At 35.8% G+C, this 23,103-nt stretch overlaps 1 protein-coding gene across 2 annotated transcripts in view; it reads right to left on the bottom strand.

The window, feature by feature from the left end:
* Positions 1–23,103, bottom strand: part of LAMA2 (laminin subunit alpha 2) — a 793,905-nt gene that overhangs the window by 612,149 nt on the left and 158,653 nt on the right. The window lies entirely within an intron of this gene.

Genomic DNA, 23,103 nt, shown 5'->3' with positions numbered 1-23,103 from the left:
AAATTGAGCACAGTAATGACAATAATTAAACAAATAACTGCAACTTTGAGACAGAAAAGCCAAGGAGAAGAAAAAAAGGCAATAATGCACAAGCTTCAAAGCCATCTGGCCCATTTCATTATTATCCAGATGAGGAAAATGAAGACCAGACATGTGACATGGATTCTCCAAGTTACACAGAAACTAAGTAGCACACCTGAGATTTGAAAAGAAGACTTTAAAAGTTGTTCATAAATGTTTGTGGATTCTCAGTAACTTTTCAGGATTTACCTTCCTTTCTGAATTTGGAAGGCTAAACGTAAGCGTGTTTTGAATTGGTGTTTCTCTCAATATGAAAGCAGCTATCTCTACTTGAAATTCTGCCAAATGGAAACTTTTGCAATGGTGTCTGCTTTGCTTTCATCATTTGTTGTTTTTGTTCATCATTTGTTCCTCATCTGGTGGCTCTTGTTTTCTTCATGAGATTGTTAGCAGAAATTTTGGTGTTTCAAAATTTTCCAAAAGAATTCCAGGAAGTTCCAAGGCTTTCTGAGCTTCAAATGTGTTTTTAAGGGAGAAAGAAATAGTTCATATTCTGGAAAGCATTATTTAACTTTGAGCTATTTCTTTAATTATCCACAAAATATAATTCAGCTTCCATGTCATAACAATGTGCTGTTGAAGGTTAGACAGCTTCTAGCATCCTAGAAAGGCTTCAAGTACGATTGTGGCCACAGGTTAGTTCTACTTTCCGAAGGTCAGCCTAATTAAGTATGCAGAGGCTCATAAGTGGGCCAGCCACTTGATGATGAATTTTTGACCTTTGCAAACCAAATCTTTAACATCTTGACTATCTCTGACCTGCAGCTTTCAGCTTTGCAACATTGGTTCCTTCTCTTCTCTGACACTATCACTCTAGCGCAGGCCTTCATCACCTCATGCCTTGATTACTGCAATAGCCTGCTGGTGGGTCTGCCTGCTTCAAGTTACTCCCCACTCCAATCCATCCATTCAGTCACTAAAATGATTTTCCTAAAACACTGGTCTGATTATGTCATACACACTCCCTCCCCACTCAATAAACTCCAGTGGCTTTCTATTGCCACCAGGAACAAATACAAAATGACCTGTTTAGCACTCAAAGCTCTTCATAACTTAGGCTCTCCTGCCTTTCCAATCTTCTTACATCTTTCTCTGCAACACATACTTCTCAATCAAATTACACGGAGCATGTTGTGTTTTCCATGAACAAGACATCACATTTCTTGTCTCCTGGATTTTTCTTTGACCATGTCCCATGCCTGGAATTCCCTCCCTCCTCTACTCTGACCACTGACCTCCTTGGTTTCCTTTAAGTCCCAACTAAAATCTCACTTTCTACAGGAAGCCTTTCTTAACCCCTCTTAATTCCAGTGCTTTCTCTGTTTTAATTATTTCCTATTTCATAGCTTGCTTTGTATGTATTTTTTGTCTCCCCCATTATATTGTAAGTTCCTTGAGCTCAGGGACTATGTTTTGCTTCTTTTTTGTACCCCTGGTGCTTAGCACAGTGCCTGGAACATAGTAGGCACTTAATTAATGTTTATTGACTAACTAATTGTAGAAGGACCAGTAGGCTAGATTTGGATATTGTCCCTGTTTCCAAATATCATCACAATCTAGCAAAGATTTGGAGAAGAGAAGATTCTCTGAATTCTGTGAAAAACCTTTTGCTCTCCATTTCCCTCTGTTTTACTCAGTTTTCCTTCTCAAAAAGGGATCAGATGCATCCCACTGCACCCAGAAGCACAAATTCTATAATACTTTCTTTGTACCACATGTGGTTTAATAAAAATGATCTTCATTGATACTCATGTTCTAGATGTATGCAGATTTCCTGCATTTCCAATTTTGTTAGTTTCATTTACCTGAAACACTCGTATTTACTACTGACCTCAGAATCACAGAATCTGGAGCACAGGTTATTAATTTGTGGTCCGTAAATTAATTTTTACAAAAATTTTCATAATTGCATTTTAATAGAATCTATTTAAATCTGTAATCCTATATATTTTATTTTATACATTTAAAACATAGTTTGGAAACTCATGATGTAAAATGCTATGGAGTCTGAATGCAGATCAAAGCATGCTATTTTCTCTCTTTTTTTCTTTTCTTTCTCATGGTTTTTCCTTTTTGTCTGATTTTTCTTTTACAACATGACAAATGTGGAAATACGTTCAATATGATTGTACATGGATAGCCTATATCAGATTGCATGCTGTCTTTGGGAGGGAGGAGGGAAGGGAGAGGGAGAAATTTTAGAACTCAAAATCTTATAAAAGTGAATACTAAAAGCTAAAAAGAAATAAATAAATTTATTTTTAAAAACAACACTAAAAATAAATAAAATATCTTTTCAAGAAGAGGCCCATATGTTTCATCAGACTGCCAAAAGACTACATGGCACACACCCACAAAAAGTTAAGATACCAGATCTATGGGGTCCATAGGTTCTACTTCCTGCCAATGTAGGAATTTCTTTTATTAAAGCAGATGCTCATTTATTAAGATTGGCCTGATTTGTGTGGCTAAATAATGTTCTTAATTATAAAGAAGTAATAATTTGACTAATCTGGGATGAAGTACATTCTATCTCCTCCAAAAAGTAAACTTTATACAAAGTAAAAAAGTTCAGAATACTCTAAGTAAGCTAATAGGTACTGCCAACTTAAGAGAAATAATATTCATTATGTTTTATTTTAGAAAGGAAGAGAAATATGAAATACACATTAGAAAGAACCCATATTTCACTTCATTCCTCTCTCTTAGACAACAGTATTGCTGCCATGAAGAAACTTCTGCCCTTTGGCCTTCTTTGTCCTTGGAGCACTATTCTTCTTATTCCTCCACTTCCAATTCTGGAAACAGGAATAATAATAATATTAATAACAATTTTCCATTACTTCTGGGTGTGTTATGGCAATCTAATCCCATAAGGTCTCATTCACCATCCTTTTAACTTCCCTGAACAAAGTGCCCCACTATGGCCATGACTTCCCTCTGTGTGTTTTCTCATGCATTAGAATGTAAGTTCCTTGAGGGGCAGTACTGTCTTTGCTTTTTTTTATTTGAATCTATAGTATTGTTAAATAGTAAGCAACTAATCAACAAGTCAACCCTAAGTCAACAAGCATTTAATAAGCTCCTACTTCATGCATTCATCTAAGATGATTTTTTTTTTAAATCTGGTGTTTAACCTGTTATGTGTTTATCATTATGGAGAACTCAGAGAGCCAAAATGTTAAACCTTCCTATTCACTGCACTCCTGCCTCATGTGGTATAAAGAATTCTTTGAATTAATGCTAGAAGCTGGTGATAGGTTGTGATAGGAAAGTGAAAGCAAGCTCTCTAAGAATTGGTCCCATGACATCTAGGCATCAAAATTTTCAATAAAACTGCTAGATTCTACAGCATTACAGTAAAGTTCATTCCTTTTTGTATTTTGTTAATTAAATGAATGTGAAAAAGAAATCATAAAAAATTGGAGCTCTTTCTACCCTCTTAACACCCATTAACAATTTTCAAATAATTCATCAGGTACCAGCAACACAGACACATATATGATACATTTAGATATATGCTATATGTGTATGTACAGATAGCTTACATACAATTATATATATGTATACACAAACAAGTATGTCTATATACATATATATGTGTTACATATGTCTACATATATATATATTCATACACATATAAACAAGCATTTACTGAGTGCTGATTATGTACTAGATACTGTGCTAAGCACTTTTCAAATATCTCATTTTATTCTCATACACATAATATATGAGTGTGTTTATGTGTGGGTAGCAAAAAAAAAATTAAAAATTGCTTCTTCAGTGACCCTGAAAGTATTGAAATAAATAGCACTGAGAGAAACAGGTGCTCTCAGAATGAGAGGTCATAAGATTAATCTGTAGTAAGGTCTTTACTTTGCTCAGCCTTGAAGCAAAGCACAGTGACAGCAGCTTGAAATGCTTGAAAAGACTCAAATGATGGACTGGCCACCTGTGCACAGAATAAGAGAAATTCCTTTCTATTAGGTACAACCAAACCTAATCATATGAAAGCTTGAGAAGACATAAGGGAGAAATCACAGTAATTTCATAAACATGTGACCGGGAAGAGGGACAGTTTTCTAAATAGGATAGCAATCAGTGGACTGTTTTCTCTACGTGAGACTCTTTTTTTTTTTTTTTTTTGCAGGATTTGTTACCCCTTGTAACAGAAAACGCTGAAGACCTCATGCTATAAATAACCAAGGTGGCTGCAAGGTTTGCCACCAAAATGATGAATGTTGTTAATTTCAGTTATTCTTCAGAAAGAGGTCCTTTTGTGCCTTAGGAACTGAAAGCTCTATTAGCAAGGGGGAGGAAGGAAAGAGAAGGATGGAACTGAAGAGAACAGTTAGTTAAGAGAGAAGTAAAATGAGCAAGATGAGATACTTTCCACATAGTGATAAGGGATTATGGGTACTGAATAAATGTACCTGTTCTCACTGTTCAAAATTGAAATCTGGTACAAGAAATTATGATGATGAGCTATACAGGTAAGCATAAATTTATTAAATGCATATATTTTGAAATAATATAAGGAGTAAACAGCTTAAAGAAAAAAAGCACAAACATTGAAAGACCTGTTTTTGCTTCAGGGGAAAATCCTAGCCTATAGAGTTACCCCTCAATTAAAACACATTTTAAGTTATACAGGAGCTATACCATTTTATTAAATTTTCATTGCCCTGACAAAAAATAAAACATTATACTATTTACTCCTTAAACCCATTTTGCAAATAATAAAATGTTATATGGCCTGTGACCCATCATTTCTACTTTCCATCATCTAAAATCAGTGTGACTCTTAAAGGCATAGGTGATCATTTTAGTCTTCTGGGCAACCTTTTCCCTATGGGGCAAATAACGTGAAACAAGCCCCAAATCAACTTTTAAATACATAATGTGAAAATGATCGATAAAACAGTTAAGACTGTAACAATGTAAATGGAAAGAGGAACAAAACAATGGAAACTGAATAGAACTAATAATCAAGCTTGATTTCAAAGAGGAGATATTAGGACCCTTCCCTTCTTTGTAAAAGTGGGGACCTATGACTATGGAATACTGTATATAATGATAGACTTTTTCAATATCTTAGTTTTGCTGAATTGTTTTCCCTCTTTTTTTATTCTATATTATTATGGGGTAGCAATTGGGGAGTTTGGGGGAATACATTGGAAAATGTAGGTGACAGAAACAGCTAGGTGACACAATAGAGGACCAGGACTGGAGGCAGGAAGACCTAAATTCAAATCCGACCTAAGACACTTAGTAGCTACATTGTGTAACTCAGGGCAAATTGCTTAACCTCTATTCACCACAGTTTCCTCCACTATAAAATAGGAATAACAATAGCACCTACTTCCCAGTGTTGTTGTAAGGATCAAATGAGATAATATGTGTAAAGCACTAAAGACAGTTCCTGGCACGTAGTAGGTGCTATATAAATGCTAACTATTGTTTTTGCTATTATTAAATTATATCAATATTTAAAAGATGAAATTAAGATTATTTCAAGTGTGAGAAATGTTTAATACTTTAGAGGTATATGAGCCCCAGAGTTAAAAGGTGTATTGGAAGTCACCTAATCTAACCCACAAAACATAGGATCCATGTTCTTTTTAAAAATGTATTTAACAATTTGTTAAAATCATAATGTTAAGCATGAATAAATCACTCAAACTTAATAATGATTTACATTTAAATAACTTAATTTCAATGTATAAAGCTTCATTATAATTCTTCAGTCACAAAATCTTCATCAGTATTATTTGCAATTAATTCCCATTTACTTTCGAGGCAGCTGTTGGCATGGTGGATAGAATGCTGGGCTGGAGTCAGAAAGACCTGAGTTCAAATGTGATCTCAGACACTTATTAGCTATGTGACCCAAGGCAAGTCACTTAAATTCTGTCTGCCTCAGTGTCCTTGACTCTAAAATGGAGATAATAATACCAACTACCAAAGAGAGTTGTTGTAAAGATCAAATGAGATAATATTTGGAAAGTGTCTGTCATAAAGTTGGTGCTAATATAAATCCTGTCCCCTTCCCTTGCTTTTATGTGGTCTTTGCTAATATCACTCTATTCTACTGCTACTGCATTTTATTTCATAAAGTTCCCTTAAGATTATTCTGTATTACTCTAACTTGTTTGTCTTAATTGAATTATAGTATTCCATTACAGTCATGTATCAAAACTTATTTACCACTGCTCTATTGTTGAATAGTTTGGGCATTTCTAGTTTGGTACAATCCCACATAATTCTGAATAGAAAATGTTTTAAAAGATAGGTCTTTTGTTGTTGTTGTTCTGTTCTGTTTCTGATAACATTTTTAGGATACATTTGGTCATGTCTTTTTTAATCTATCAGTCGAGTCAGCAAGGCTACCTCCCACACAGCAGAGAAAGTAGCACTAAACTCACTCAATCTCAGTATAAAGGAATATGCCACGGTTTTGTTTTTGTACAGAAGAGGCCGGTCCTCCTGGAAAAGCTAGAAGGAAAGGACAGTCCTAGTAAAGGGAAAAGGCATGTTGATGTTAGGGATTTCATTATGAAATCAAGGAATAGAAGGAGGGGAAAAATAAGCTTTACTCTATTATACTTACAACCCATTCAAGAGCCTACACTTTTTCTTTGTTCTTCTGCCAGCATATATGAAATGTGATGGGAGATAACCCCTTGGGAAAAAACCCAGACAGATCAATACTTCAGCCCAATACACCTAACCTATCCTTCTGACATCTATTTCTCATCTGCTGAGCAGATGTGTTTGTACATTCTAAATCTAAGTACTCTTGGGCAAATCCTTGAACACTCCACCCTAGTTATTGTTCCATAGAGATATGACAAAACATGGGAGCAGAATGTCACATATAATTTAAGACAGCTGTATCAGACACTATCATCATGTCATCTGAGTTTGCTTAACTTTATCTTTATTATAAGGGAGGGTTTCATGGGGAAGAGGTTTATTGAGAAGTAATTTTGGTTTTAAAAAAAGATGCTAATTAAATACCTACAATTTTGAAAAAGCCATCAAGACTTCCAAATAATAAGACCTTTTTTTTTTAAATTGTGGAAAAATAGATGTGATTTTTTTTTACATGATTTGTGAGACTCCCTTTACCAGAGCAGATCCATACTTGCTCTGAAACTAGTCTTAGAGAGTTGCCTGGGGCACAAAGAGATTAAGTGAATTGCTGAGGTCACACAAGCAGTGTGTGTAAAAGGCTAGAGATGACCTGAGATGTTCTGTCTTTGAAACCAGCTCTCTACCCACTACACCATGCTGTCCCTCTCAGCTAGGATCACATTGGAAAAAATGAATCATCAATTCCATCTGAGTGACTTTACAATCCTAAGTTCCCATTCAAAGTAGGAAAGGTAACCGTGGCATTTATTTAAATTACCTAACCAATGTAAATTTCTTTGTTAAAGAAGTTATTAATGGAGTTCAGTGGAACAAAATCCTTTATATAGGTAAGTAATACTGTAAGATATTTTGATCCCTGAGAAGTACTTTTCAGTTTACATAGAACATTGCAGATAGATGTATTTGGTATGTGTTTTTGCATCACATATAAAGTGAATATATGGATACCTATCTATGTAAGTGTGCATAAGTATATATGTATGTGTATGTATGTGTGTATACATATATTCTCAGTCATTTGCAGAATTGCTGTCTGCCAAGGAAGAGATTAAATTTAACCACTATGTGCATAGAGTTTGAAGCACTGGGTTTATTTGGAGGTAATCAATGAATTTCCTTGACTGGTATATACACATATGTGTATACACCTATATAATATTTAAAATATATAACATGTACATGAAATATACTTTATACTTATTTTTACTGATATAGCTTGAGATAATTTCTATAATGCTATATTTTCTAGGGGAAAAGAATTACTTCAGTACATGCATGATCATAATCAGTTACCATGATCAGTTACCAAAGTGAGTCCCAAGATATGCATTATATATGTATATACACAAATACAGATGCCAAAGAGAAGTGAGTTCCCAGATGTTATTACTGAGTTGTTTCAGTTGTGTCCAACTCTCCATGAACCCATAAAGGATGTTCTTGGCAAGGACACTGGAGTGGTTTGCCATTTCCTTCTCCAGCTCATTTTGCAGATGAGGAAACTGAGGTAAACAGGGTTAAGTGACTTGCCCAGGGTCACACAGCTTGCAAGTGTCTGAAGCTGATATGAACTCAGGTCCTCTTGACTCCAGGGCCAGTACTGTATCCTACCTACCTAGCATCACCTAGCTACCTTTATGTTTATGTATGTGCACATATTATATATATATATATATATATATATATATATATATATGTCTGTGTGTGTATGTGTGTATATGTATATATGTATATATATGAATATATATACAATATGATTTTATGTGTAAACATACACATGTATAAAATGTATATCTTGAGATTCACTTATCTCTATGTACACATGAGTTTATACACAAATGTAATGTATATCTTGGGACTTGTGTTAAATGTATGTATATTTATTTGTATGTATGTATAATATACATTAATATGTGCATATAGAATGAATATCTTGTGTTATCTTTGATAAATTTAATGTGTGTGAATGTGTGTGTGTTTGTGTGTGTGTGTGTAATATGTATCTTTGGAGTCAGCTTAGTAAAAGTGTATAATAATAAAGAGATAGATGCACATATGTATATATATGTGTGTGTGTCAGTAATGCATATCTTGGGGCTCACTTATCTTTGGTAATTGTGTGAAATTATATATATATATATTTATGCACACACACATATATATATACACATATATATCACACATATACTATATATTGTGTATTTTATATATATATATATATAGTACACATATATTATATGTATATACATTGTTTCTAGCTCAACACTTAGACTTCAGATCTTTGGCTATAAAACAAGACTTTTAAACAAAACCCTTTAGTAGCCTGTTAAAATCTGATTTATTGTTGCTGCTGCACTGTCCCTGTGGAAGGAACCTGCAATAATCCCCAACAGCTGCCAGCCACCAGGTGCTGCTGAATAACACTGAAACTCAGAGCCATCAGCTAGAATCACTGTTGCCTCCTTCACTGTTACAATCAGGCGAGCAGAACAACTGCAGAATTTTTAATATTACCTTTAATATCCTCCAAAAATGGATGTGGAGAGTGGTATCCTACTGCATAATCAAGAGAGCACATCCTATCCCTGCCATAATTGCTCTCCAGAGCCATGCATTTTATGAGTTATGTACAGAAGGTACAGTGAAGGTCATCTCCTAAAAGCTGAACACAGCTGGGAGACAGTAAGAACAACAATACATATACAAAGAATTTCTTCCTTTCCAGAAATAACATTCAAAGATCTACTTTTTCGTATTATATATTTATAATTCCTCACTTGTAATCTGTGAAACAAAACCAAGTTAAAACACAAACAGTTTAAAACTCATCACTGTCCTTGGGCCTACTTTTACTCTGAATCTATTTTTCTTCCAATGGCTTCTTTCTTACAAAAACTGACACTTTCTAAGTGATCTGAAGGTCAAATACTTGATGAATTCTTGTTCCTTTGTATTCCCAGAGCTTAGTACAATGCAAATAGTAAGTGCTTAATAAATGCTTGTTGACATCACTTCCCTGCCATCTTTAGGAAATTATTTCTTCATTTTTTCTGAAGGCTTATCCTGATTTCTCTTTTCAACTTCGTAGTTTTGTGGCTTTGCTAGATCTCTGTTTAGTGTATGCTCTAATTCAGTTAAACTGCATTTGGTTCGACAGACATTTTTGAAGTGCTGACTGTGTGCAAAAGTATTGTGCTTAGGTACCGGGAATACAAATACGGATATTACACAGCCTCTTCTCTCAAGGAGCTAAAGCATTTCTACAGAGTTTCAGATCAAAATGAATCAAACCCCACCCCCCCGCTTCCAATTTGGTTTTAAAGGATTTGCTCCATAATTCGTGTAGCAGTCATTTAATGAATACTTATTGAATTTGAATATATAAGATAATGCTAAGAGAGGAGCATAGGGAAATGCTTTAGTGGTTGGAGGAGAATAACTATACCTAGTAGCTCAAAGAATTTTGTAGACACATAATCATAAATCTTAATATATCCAAAGCAGTATAATATCTGCACTCTATATTGGAAATTCAAGTTAATTAGAATTTATTAAGTGCCTACTATATGCCAGGCACTGTGCTAAATGCTGGAAGGTGGACTTTATGCAGGTACCCCATATGGCCAGGTGAGAAATTAAATGGTTTCTTGCTCATCAGTATATCTTTATCATGATTATATTTGCAAGAGAAATCCAAATGTATCTGTATGAATTTCATGATTCTGAATTATATCACACTGTAGCTAGAACTTCTAACACCAGTAATTTCTTTCTGGGTTTAGTAGATCACAGCTGCAATTCTGACAAAAGATTCAAGATAAATACAAAAAAAATCTTAGTGAGTGGGTCACATCTTGGACACAGTATGTACCCATGGTTCCTCAAATACTTGTCAGAAGACTAATTTTATTTTGCATGAATCATGTGGAAAATGTGAAGTTTGTTCCATCAGAGAAGGGGAAAAAATTGTCCGCATGCAAACAGTTGACTTGCCTTAATTACCATGGTAAGGTCTAAAAATAAATAAAACAGATGGCCTTAGAAATACCTTGATTTTTGGATTTACTGTCAAGTTATTTTACCCTTATATACCTTCCCATTGGCCAGTTAATTGAATAGCATATTCCATTTCGATGAAGCCACTCTACTTAGAAATATTTCATACACTTACCTAATATGTGTGTGACCCTGAGCATGACACCTATCCTCTCTAAGGCTCAGTTTTTCCCTCTTAAAATGAGGGGGGTCGGGATAGAAGACTTCAAACATCCCTACCAGCTCTAAATCTATATAAGCTTTTGATCTTGGCTAAGAAACAACTTACACTCTAATTTCACATTCAGTCTTCCCTATTTGTAGTCATTGGACAACACTTCACCTTTACTAACTTAAATACCCTAAAAGATCAGAAATCTTACTTTTTACTCACTCTCCAAAGCTGCATATCTGCAGGTCAAAAAATGTGCCATGATGGCTTATGCCAGATGAGGCACAGCCATTCTAGGGGGCATTTTGGCATAAAGATTAATAACAGCCTTCTGGCATCAGCATCCCATTGTGTAGTTAATAGCAGAGCGCATGCATGTGTGTGTGTGTGTGTGTGTGTGTGTGTGTGTGTGAGAGAGAGAGAGAGAGAGAGAGAGAGAGAGAGAGAAATGCTATTATGTTAATCTGTAACTTCAGGGGGAACCTGTGGATGGGTGTCCAGTAACTTTTTTCTTTCACTGACACCATGAACAGAATGCTGAAATAAGTTTCTAAAGGATGTATTTCACTAGGTTTAAAATTGCCTACTAAAGTCTGACAATTTGTGTCAATGTGTCTGCCATGAAGCTAATAAAGCCCATGCATAGAGCAGGTTGCACTGAAATGCAGTCAGCTTCTCCTTCATCTGATAAAACAACTACACTCCACAGACAAACTAATCAAACACAGGCAATTTCCCTGACAATAACTCTGTATTTTCACATTTAGGGAGAGAAGCTGAGGTATACTGGGGGCTTAAGAGCTTTCTGACAAATGGCAGCCTATGAAGAGTCAGACCATGGAGGTGGGCAGGTGAGTGACTTCCTCCTGATTCTGTCTTGGGTTCTGTCCAGAAAACATTGACCAAATGGGAGACTTCTACTGAATTTCCACCAGTGAGTAGGATGTTAGAGCAGCTGTTCCCTCAATATTTACATCCACATGACAACTGCTTGGTTGAAATCCCATTTGAGCCCACACATCTTAATCAAATCATACAGATCAAGCATTTCATTTGAAAAAGGGTATTTTCCCAAAGTCTCCTAAACAACACATGGTAGTACTCTGTGGGAAGCAATATGTTAATAGGTCTGAGAAGACTATGCTGACATGAAGGTCTCTTGAAGATGGGGGCGGTATGATGTGATAATCAGACACTGACTAGCTATGTGGACTTTGGAAAATCATTTGGCCTGCATGAATCTCAGTTTTCTCATCTGTAAAATAGGGATAATATTCATATCTCCTGCTTCTTGGGTTTGTCAGGAGGAAAAAAATGTTTTTAAGTTTTTTAAAGTCTGATTATGTACATTAAAAAAACAACAAATAACACTCACTAGCTGTGTGACTGTGGGCAAGTCACTTAACCCCATTGCCTAGCTAAAACAAACAAACAAAAAAAAAGGACAACTATGATTTCATTGTTATGTGGAACTCCCAATGAAAAAGCTCCTCCTCTCAAGGCAGATCAGGACCTACTCTACAATTTATAGTCTTGTTTGGGGCACTGATGCAGGTGGCACAGAAGAAAGATCACTGGTTCTAGAGTCACAGGACCTGGATTCAAGTCTCACATCTGATGCATACTATTATGCCTGACATATTAGGCAAGTGACAAAATCCTGGTGTCTCAGTTGCCTCATCTGTAAAATGAGGGAGTAGGACTAGATGGCATCTAAGGTCCTTTCCAGGTTGAGATCTATGATTTTAAGAGGCTAAATGACTTGACAAGGGTCATGCTGTCAGTATATGTCAGAAATAGGACCTGAAACCAGATCTTTTTGACTCAGCTGACAGCTCTCCATCCACTACTCCACATTTCCTCTCAAGTACAATTAGCATTTCATAAATTACTCTGTGAATTCAAGCCCCAAACTCTAAGTCAGTTAGACCTGTCCTATGTAGCTCAGGTCAATATTTTTTTTAAGTCACACAAAAATTATTTGTAGCCAGGACATTAAAAAAATTATATATTTGATTAAAATTAAAGTAGGGAGTTTTAATAGGAGAAAATTCCAATATAGTGAGGATCATCACTCATCCTTTACTAGAAATCCTATGAAATATTTAGTTGGCCACAGATAGAACTTATCATTAAATCAATTCTAAAAGAGTGATAGATTATAGTGCTTCCACATAACAAGTTAGAGCACTGCTAAGTTTATGATTCAGAGATAAATGACGCTCCTCATAAACAGTAACAAACAGCAAACGTTATATCATGGTATTGCATTTTTGCAAGTCTACTTTCTCAAAATATCAAAGAACTAGAAGTCACCACTAGGGGGAAAAATGAGAACTCTAAAGTCAAAGGACCTGGGTTCATATCCTGCTTCTAATACTACTTTCATGACCCCAGACAAGTCACTTCTGGGAGCACCAGTTTCTTTATAACGTGAGAAAATTGGATTAGATATCTGCAGTCCTTTTTAGCTCTAGTTCTGTGCTGGGAGGGTCCTAAAATATCATCTGGTCCAACCTCTTTATTTTCTAGATAAGGCAATGAGGAAATGAAGCTGGGTCTGGCAGCACATTCCTGTAATCTCTGCTATTGGGTGAGACTGAGACTAAAGAATTGAGTCTGGGAATTCTGAGTTGCAATAGGGCCAAAACCAATTAGGTGTCTGAACTGAAGTCCTGCATTAATATGGCCAGTCACAGTGAGTGGGGCTGATAGACATTGACAACTTTGATGAGGTTTGAAAGGAGTGTACTTTGTTTGGGTTTCTGACTTGTCCCACTGGCAAATCTGTTAAAAGGATTAAGAACATCTTTTCTCCTACTGCATCCTAGCCCACCCATTTATACCTCAAGGGGATGAATGATTAAATTTCAGAGACTGGGAATAATTTATTGGCTCAAATCACTGTAGATTAGAGCTACTGTGTAGTCAGCCTATGGCATGAAATATTGTAAAGTCTGCCTCGGTTGGTAGGAGAAGGGTAAATATACTGAAAACATTTCTATATATACTAGTAGCTCTCAGGATTGAAACCGATGCAAATGAGCAAAAACCTTGGAGACACTTAGAAGGAGGCCCAAGCAAGCTACTGGAGTGGGCATATGCTCACAACCTGGGCTCCCTCAACCTTTTCTCATCCACTACTCAGACTATCTGGTATAATGTTTCTGGAAATGACATAATGGATAAAAAGAAATTTTAATCTAGTCAGATTTTCTTGGAGAAGCTACTATATATGCCTCTATTCTAACCTGAGCTAGAATTATCTTCTCAATCTAAAAGCCATGGCTATTAAGCACCACAACCAGTAGCATAAGCCACCATCTTCCCCTTTCCCAGCATTCTGTTTCTACCAACTTTGCCCTCTTTGGTAAATGTTCTCTCTCTTTGAAAAGCTCAATTTTCCCCTGTGCTTATTCATTTACATTGCTGTAGAATGTAAGTTCTTCAAGGAGAGGCCCTATTTCATTTTTGCCTTATATTTCCAGAAATTAGCATAGTGCCTGGCACATAGTATGTGATTGATAAATATTTATTGAGTTAAATTAAGAAAGGTTTGTTGAATTTAGCTTTGTAGTCCTAGCAATCATGTGGACTTAACCAAGCTCCTCATGTCTTGGTGGCCTACTGAAACAGCTGACAGGAATAATCTTTCGTCTTTAAAGAAACTGCATTTACCAGTACCATTGTTAGAGGTTTCACTGTATCATAGTTTTCTCCCACTGCTCTGTTGTGGAGACTGAAACCAAATCCTGTTAATGTTTTGCTTCCATGGAATATTCCTAGGACTGAGTAGGATGAAAGAAAAAAAAAGTAGAAAGTAGGGTGGGGAGTATCTGGTTCATGAACCCTACTATTGCTTGTAAGTGGAAGGAAGAACTTTGGGGCAAGATCCATCCTCACCAGCCAAAATGTTTTCTTTACAAGGTCTTATAAACTCCCCCTGACAAAAGTGAATTTTGAAACAAAAAGATCCAGACGGCCCCTTCATGACTTCTAGCTTTTGAAATTCTTCCCTATTTAAAATAGAAAAGGAAGATATGTAGAATTAATATATAGCACCAAAAAGAGTGAACACATTTTTAATATTTGTTTTAATATAACTAATGTTTTTAAGTCTTTTTTTTTCTGAGCAAAGACACCAATTACCAAGAACAAAGTCTAGCTTTCATGCACTGTCTTAGTTGACATTACACACAAAAACACTATTTAAACACTCTTGTCCCATGGTTGAATAGTCACTAATTTTTTTTAACTGATAAATTTTGGGAAGAGGAAAAGAAGGGAAACAAGCCTTTACTAAGGAACTTCCATGTGCCAAATATCCTGCTAAGTACTTTACAAATATTACCTAATTTGATTCTCTCAACAACCCTGGAAGGTAAGTGCTATTATCATTTTCATTATACAGTTGAGAAAACTAGACACACAGAATTTGAGTGACTTTTCCCAGGGTTATACACCTAGTGTCTAAGGCCAGATTTGAACTGAGGTCTTCTTGACTCTAAGTGCACCATGCCTCAGCTAAAGTCTCCTTTAAGGGAGAACCTTGGACATATAGTACTGCTCCCCCTGACCTCTCTCTTTGACTTTTCCTATAACAGCTACTCGATGCAATACTTCCTAGAAAGAACAATCTTACTGGTAAATAATGAGTTTTCATGCACTTGCCTGGGTTGGACTCCTTGTATGATTTACATTAATTTGAATTGCAATAAATGAATTACAATAAACAATTTTATTTTGGAAATGACAATCTTATTTATTACAAAAATAACAATTATGGGAGACTTCATGAACTAGGCTTTGTCGTGGGCAGGGACAATAAGACACTTCACTTCTCAGCCTTGATTCCTCTTCAGTAAGACAGAGCTAGTCAGAATAATTAAATCAACCAAAGCAAAGAATATTCATCATGAGTAGCTATTTCATCTTTAAAGCACATTAAAAAGCTTGCAAAGACCTTAACTCACTGAAACACTGAGTTCTAGGAAAGATGTTTAGCCACTAGAGAAAAGAAAACATTTATCTCTCTTTGTGAACAAGAAAAACACTGAAAAAAAATATAGAATACACAAAAAGCAGCTTGTGATCTGGGGCATATTAAGACACCTTTGGAAAACGATACAGAGAGGACAACCTAACTCAATCAATCAATCACCAAGCCTCCTATGAGTCCTCCACACTCTCCTTGTTGATGTGTATTCTGTTTTTCTACACAAGATACAATATACAATACATTGAATTCAGTCTATGGGTATGTGAAGCTAACAACAAGATCTGATTTCAATGTTGGGAACTAATGACATCAAAAAGAAATGAACCAATTTCCATTTGGGGAAATAAACTTTAAATTTGACAAATAAGCAGGCACACATAACACTACATAAAACTATCAGAAATATTCTAAATCAGAAATATATTTCTTTATTCAGTTCAACTCAACAGTTATTAAATTATGTGCAAAGCATGGCTCTAGGCACAAATAGAAGAGAGACAAAAATGACCCCTGCACCAGAGGGGCTTAGATTCCACTAGGATTATAAAACATGTACCCAAGTGAAGTTCAAGGAGAAATGGAGAAATGAGAAGGGTATGGAAGCATTTAAATTAATTCTTGAAAGAGAAAACTGATTTTGAGAGGCAAAAACAAGGAAAGAATTAATTTGAGGCAATGGAAACAGCTTGCACAAAGTCCTGGAATCATTGAGTATCTACCTGTTTACAGGACAGGTATGTACTAGACCAATTTGGCTGAAAAAGAGCTTGTGATGGTGACTAGGATGAAATAAAGATAGAAAGGTAAATGTGAAGCAGACTGTGTAAATATCTTTAATGTTGGGGTAATGGGTTTGCATTTTATCTTTTAGTCTATGAGGAACCACTGTTTTTGAACAAGGAAGTTTCTGAGGTAATTTTATTTTATTTTTTCTTTCTTTTTTATTTATTCCTGTTTTTTGTTAATTTATTAATTTTTATTTTACAACATTCACTTTCATAAGATTTTGAGTTCCAAGTTTTCTCCCCATTTTGCCCCCCCCACCCTAAGATGGCATGCATTCTGAATAACCCTTTCCCTAATCCGCCCTCCCTTCTATCACCCCCCCCTTTCCCTTCTATTTTCCTGTACAGCAGGGTAGATTTCTATACCCCATTGCCTGTATATCTTATTTCCCAGTTGCATGTGAAAACAATTTTTAACATTAGTTTTTAAAACTTTGGGTTTCAAATTTTCTCCCTTCCTCCCTTCCCACCCACCCTCATTGAGAAGGCAAGCAACTTGATACAGGTTAATACATGTGTAATCATGCAACACATTTCCATAGTGGTCATATTGTGAAAAACTATTTATATTTCCCTTCATCCTATCCCAACCCCAGTTTATTCTACTCTCTCTTTTGACCCTGTCCCTCCTCAGATGTGTTTGCTTCTGATTACCCCCTCTCCCAATCTGTCCTGCCCTCTATCATCTCCCCCCCCTTATCCCTTTTCCCCCTATTTTCCTGTAGGGTAAAATAGATCTCCATACCCAAATGAGTGTGTATGGCATTCTCTCCCTAAGTCAAATCCAATGAGAACAAGATTCACTCATTCCCTCTCACCTTCCCCCACTTCTCCTCCACTGTAAAAGCTTTTTTCTTGTTTGTTTCATGTGAGATAATTTAACCCATTCTACCTCTCCCTTTCTCCTTCTCTCAGTAGAATCATCTCTCACCCCTTAATTTTATTTTTTAGATATCACCCATTCATCTTTAACTCACCCTGTGCCCTCTATCTATCTATATATACACATAATTTTTTTCCATCCACCTACCCTAATACTGACAAAGGTCTCATAAGTTACAAATATCATCTTTCCATGCAGGAATGTAAACAGTTCAACTTTAATAAGTCCCTTATGATTTCTCTTTCCTGTTTACCTTTTCATGCTTCTCTTGAGTCATATTTTAAAGTCAAATTTTCTATTCAGCTCTGGTCTTTTCATCAGGAATGCTTGAAAGTCCTCTATTTCACTGACTATCCATTTCCCCCCTTAGAGATTATACTCATTTTTGCTGGGTAGGTGATTCTTGGTTGTAATCCTATCTCCTTTGACCTCCAGAATATTATATTCCAAGCCCTTGGGTCCTTTAATGTAGAAGTTGCTAAATCCTGTGTTATCCTGACTGTGTTTCCACAATACTGGCTACTTGCAATATTTTCTCCTTGACCTGGGAACTCTGAAATTTGGCTATAATATTCCTAGGAATTTTCGTTTGGGGAGCTGAGATAATTTTAGCAAAAAGAGAATGGATTGGACAGGGAAGACACCAAAAGACAGGAGAACAACTAGAATGCTATCTCAGTAATACAGGTGAAAGGTGTTAACTACATGAACTATGAGGGACTATGTGAGTAAGGAAAGGGAGACTGGAACTAGAAAAGTTGTGGGTACAGAAGAAACAAATTGTAGCAACTTCTTGTTAATGGATGATGAGGAAAAAGGAAGAATCAAGGATAAAGCTGAGGTTATTTTCCTGGATAATTGGGACAATGGAAAGGTAGCCATAGGGGAGAAGGTACTGAGTTTTGTTTTGGACATGATGAGTTTGGGCTACCTACATGACAACCAGAAGGAGATATCCTTCATGTAATTGTTAATTCCATATCAAAGGTCACAAGAGAAATTAGGGCTGCATCTGTAGAGTTAAGGGTGGAGATGATTCTTGAACCTGTAAGTACCTGATGAAATCTCCAAAAGGGTATGTAAAGAGTTGGAAAAGAGAGCCCAGGAGAGAGCCCTGGAGAAACCTCATTGCAAAAAGGCATGGCATGGATGACAATCCAGGAAAAGGAGATTGAAAAGGAGTCGTCAAACAGGAACGAGGAGAACCAGGAGAGAAAATATTATGGAAGACAAGAGAAGAAGAAGAATCTGGAATAAGGGGTATTAGATAGCATCAAAACCTGCAGAAAGGTTTAAGGAAGATAAGGACTCAAGCTTATTGTATTTATCAGTCAAGAGATCATGGGTAACCTTAGAAAGTAGTTTCAGACAAGTAATGAGGCTTAAAGTCAGATTTTGGGGACTCAGAAGTGAGCAGGTGGTGAACAAATAGAAACTAAGGAAATTTAAAAACAATACCCAGAGTTTTCTCTGTTGGAATTTTAAAAGGGTAGAGCTTCTTTAAAATAAACTATATAAAAAATAAAGATAAGAATAACACTGAAAATCACTTTCCTTAGAAATCTAATATTAATGATGAGTGAATTATAGGAATAAATATGGAAAGGAAAAAAACTTCTTATATATACATAAAGGAAGATTGTAGATTTTGGACAAGTACTAAGACTTTGTTATAAATAAATCATTCCCTGATAAAACAAATGGCTTAAACAAAGCAGATGTTTCATATTCTTTAGGACAGTTAGTGAAGCATTTGCTAATGCCATGAAATCTTACATACTAAACTGACATATGATGACAACAAAAATTACACAAATTAAAACCTGGAAGAAATATGTTAACATGCATTAACTATGAATGGTATATTGACTATAAATGGAAATATATACTGCAAGGTATCAAGATCTATCTAATTAAATCATAGAATCAGGAATCACAGCCGTCTGAAGTTGGAAAGGACCTCAGAAGCCATCTAGCACAACACACACCTGGAAAAACAATTCCCACTAAGACACGCTGGATAAGTAATCATCATAGCCTTTACCTGAAGACATCAAATGAGAGGGAACAATCTGTTCTAAATATTAGCATCTTCCTCTCCTTTCTACGCCCCCCCCCGCCACCCTGACCTCAACTTCAATCTTTAATTTTTCTCTTTCCAATTTTTATACATTGCTCCCAGGTCTGTTCTCTGAAATAAAATAAAGTTAAATCTAATCCCTCTAATACATGACAGCCATTCAAACATCTAAAAATCAAGATGAGTTATGAGGATAGTCTATTTAAGTCAACAATTAAGATGGTATTATATAATATTAAGATATTTTGACAACAAAGAAGGTATTACATACTGATGAGAATAAAGAATAACTATCACATGAAAATAGAATAAGGGTAAAAATATAATATTGCCTTCTTAATAATGTATACTAATATATAAAGGAAGGAATAACTGGAAATAACTTCTAAAGGCTAAAAGTAAATCATACTTGCAGTTATCTCCAGGAGGGGCACAGCACAGGAGAAATCAATCAATAAACATTCACCTTTCAAATAAATTTTATTGATATATTTTATATTTATGTGTTATACCTATATCTATATCCCTTTCTTCTGCCCCTTCCAGAGACGCTTCTCTTGTAGTAAAGGATTAAAAAGAGGGGGGGGAAGTTCATTAGCAAAACTAATGAACATATTTTTTAAAATCTGATGTTATATGCTCTGTTCCACAAAAATGATCCTGACACACACGTGCAAAGAAGTAGGGGGGGGAGATATCTTCTCATATCTCTTCTTTGGGACTGGTTTCAACTAGTATTTATTAAGCCCTTACTACATACCAGGCACTGTGCTAAGCCTGAAAGAGCAAAAGTTGTCCCTGTCCTCGAGGAGCTTACATTCTAAAGGAGGGAACTAAATGCACATGTACAGGTAAATAGAAGTTAATATACAAAGAAATAAGGTAATTTTAATAAGGAAGGTACAAACAGATGAGGGACCTGGAAATTTGAAGGATCTGTCAGAGCCTGTACTCTATTGGTATGTTGCCTTTATTTATATTTTGAATTTACTTATTGCCTGAAAGTTAACATAACCCAATCTCATTATCTTCCTCCCTCCAAACAGGATGTAAGCTCCTTGAGAGTGGATATTGTTTTCATTTTTGCTTTTGTATTCCTTGCACCTAACATATTGTATAGCACAGAGGAGGCATTTAATAAACTGTGTTGAATTGCTGAATTATATTGAAATATATTCCTCAAGAATTTAGGGATACATATAAGTCACAATGAGTAAACATACTAGTTCAATGAAGGTTCTAATAATTCATACTATTTTATACAGAAAATCATTTTATAAACATTCAATGGCATGCATTTCCTAGTTTCCTCCACCCTTGTCTACCAATAAAATCAAGCATATGCAAATTAAACATGTTTCTAGAGGGAAGAAATTATTAATTTGCATTTAATTTGAGAATTATATATGTATATAGTGATAATAATTGAAATTAACAACACCATAATAGTAGGAAACTAATGTCCTCTCTCAGAGCTCAGTGAGAGTAAAGAAAACTATAAAAAATATATGACTAAAACATTTCTTTTAATCTTCTCTTCCATCAGGCTAATTTATCACTACAGTCTCCCTGATGAGATCCAATACCACAGAAAAATGATTTATCTAACAATATACAGATGAACACAAAAATCAAGCAAGAAGAGGGCATGATGGTTGGGGATTGCATTTGGCAAACTGTAGAGTGCTTTCAGTGATCACAAGCTGCATTCAGTCACCAATAGTCTCTAAGTAATGCTATATAGCTACAAATAATGAAACACTATGATCCCAGGAAAACCAAAATTGCCACTTATTCAAAGGACAATGGTGACATAGATGGTGGTTGGGCTGCAGCACTTTATTTATGTTAACTTTCAGGTAATAAGTATATGTATCATGGGATCTCAGACTTAGCTGGGGCCTCAGAAACCTTATAGCTCAAACTGTTAACAGAAACTCCCTGGACAACATTCCTAATGAGTGATCATCTGGTCAGTCTTTGAAGATCAATAGCGAAAGAGAACATTATATATTCTAAGGCAGCCCATTCTACTTTGGGACAGTTCAAAGAAATGTCTAAGCAAAAAGAGAGAGAAGAAGGAAGAGACAGGGAGAGGGAGAGAGGGAGAAAGAGAGAGGGGGAGACAAGGAGGGAAGGGGAGAGACAGAGAGAGGGAGAGACAGAGACACACAGAGAGAGACACAGCGAGAGACACAGAGGGAAAGAGACAGAGATGGAGGGAGAAGGGGAGAGGACAGGAGGAGAAAGGGAGAGAGAGAGATAGAGGTGGGAGGAGGGGGCAGACAGACAGGGAGACGGGAGGGAGGGAGACAGACGGACAAACAGACACCAGTCATGGAATGAAAAAATGAAAACAAAGAATTCTATTTGGGTGGCACAAGTGCTGCAGTGGCACTTAACAAAACTTGAAATAAAACAAAACACAGCAATGATTGGGTAAATCTTCTGTGGAGGATTTATATAAAGATGAAAATAAGAATGGCACCAAGTGAGACAGCAAGAATCAGTTCCAATCTGCACATAACCATGTCAATGCCATTATCATTCTACTGAAGCATTATGAAATAAGACAAAGCTGAATTATGCAAGTTTAACCAGGTGACACACATACACACCCTCACAAAAACAGTGATTTAGTACTTTTCTAAGAGACTTGAAAGAATTCTTATTTCAAAATCTAACCAGGGGACCTATTTGTACAAAAATACTCACAGTGCTCTTTTTTGTGGTGGCTAAGAATTGGAAATCGAAGTGATGCCAGTCAACTGGGGAATGACTAAACAAGCTGTGGCGTATGATTGTGATGGAATATTATTGTGCTATAAGAAATGGCAAGCAGGATGATTTTAGAAAAACCTGGAAAGACTTACACGAACTGATGTGAAGTGATCAGAACCAGGAGTACGTTGTACACAGTAGCAACAATATTATATGATGAAGAACTGTGAATGACTTAGCTATTCTCAACAATACAATGATCCAAAGGACTCATGATGAAGCATGCTATCTACCTCCAGAGAAAGAACTGATATTGTCTGAATACAGACTGAAGCATGCTATTTTTACATCCCCTCATTCTTCTTTTTTATTTGATTCTTCTTGTACAAAACGACTAATATGGAAATGTTTTATATCATTGCATATGTAAAACCTATTTTGGAATGCTTACCATCTTAGGGAGGAGGGGAGAGATAGAACTTGGAATTCAAAACTTTAAAAAAAGTTTTTAAAAATTGTTTTAACATGTAATTTGGGAAAAATAAAATACTATACAATTTTAAAAAATCAAACCTGTCAATCCTACCAAAGCACAATAGAGTGGAGAATACTTTGGAGTCCAAGGATTTGAGTTTGAGTACTTCCTCTCATGCTTGCTGGCTCGGTGATTATGAGCAAATAAATCACTTT

This window comes from Vombatus ursinus, unplaced genomic scaffold (assembly GCF_900497805.2).
Source record: "Vombatus ursinus unplaced genomic scaffold, bare-nosed wombat genome assembly UNPS02006779.1, whole genome shotgun sequence".
NCBI lineage: Eukaryota > Metazoa > Chordata > Mammalia > Diprotodontia > Vombatidae > Vombatus > Vombatus ursinus.
This window is presented reverse-complemented; position numbering and strand designations above follow the sequence as displayed.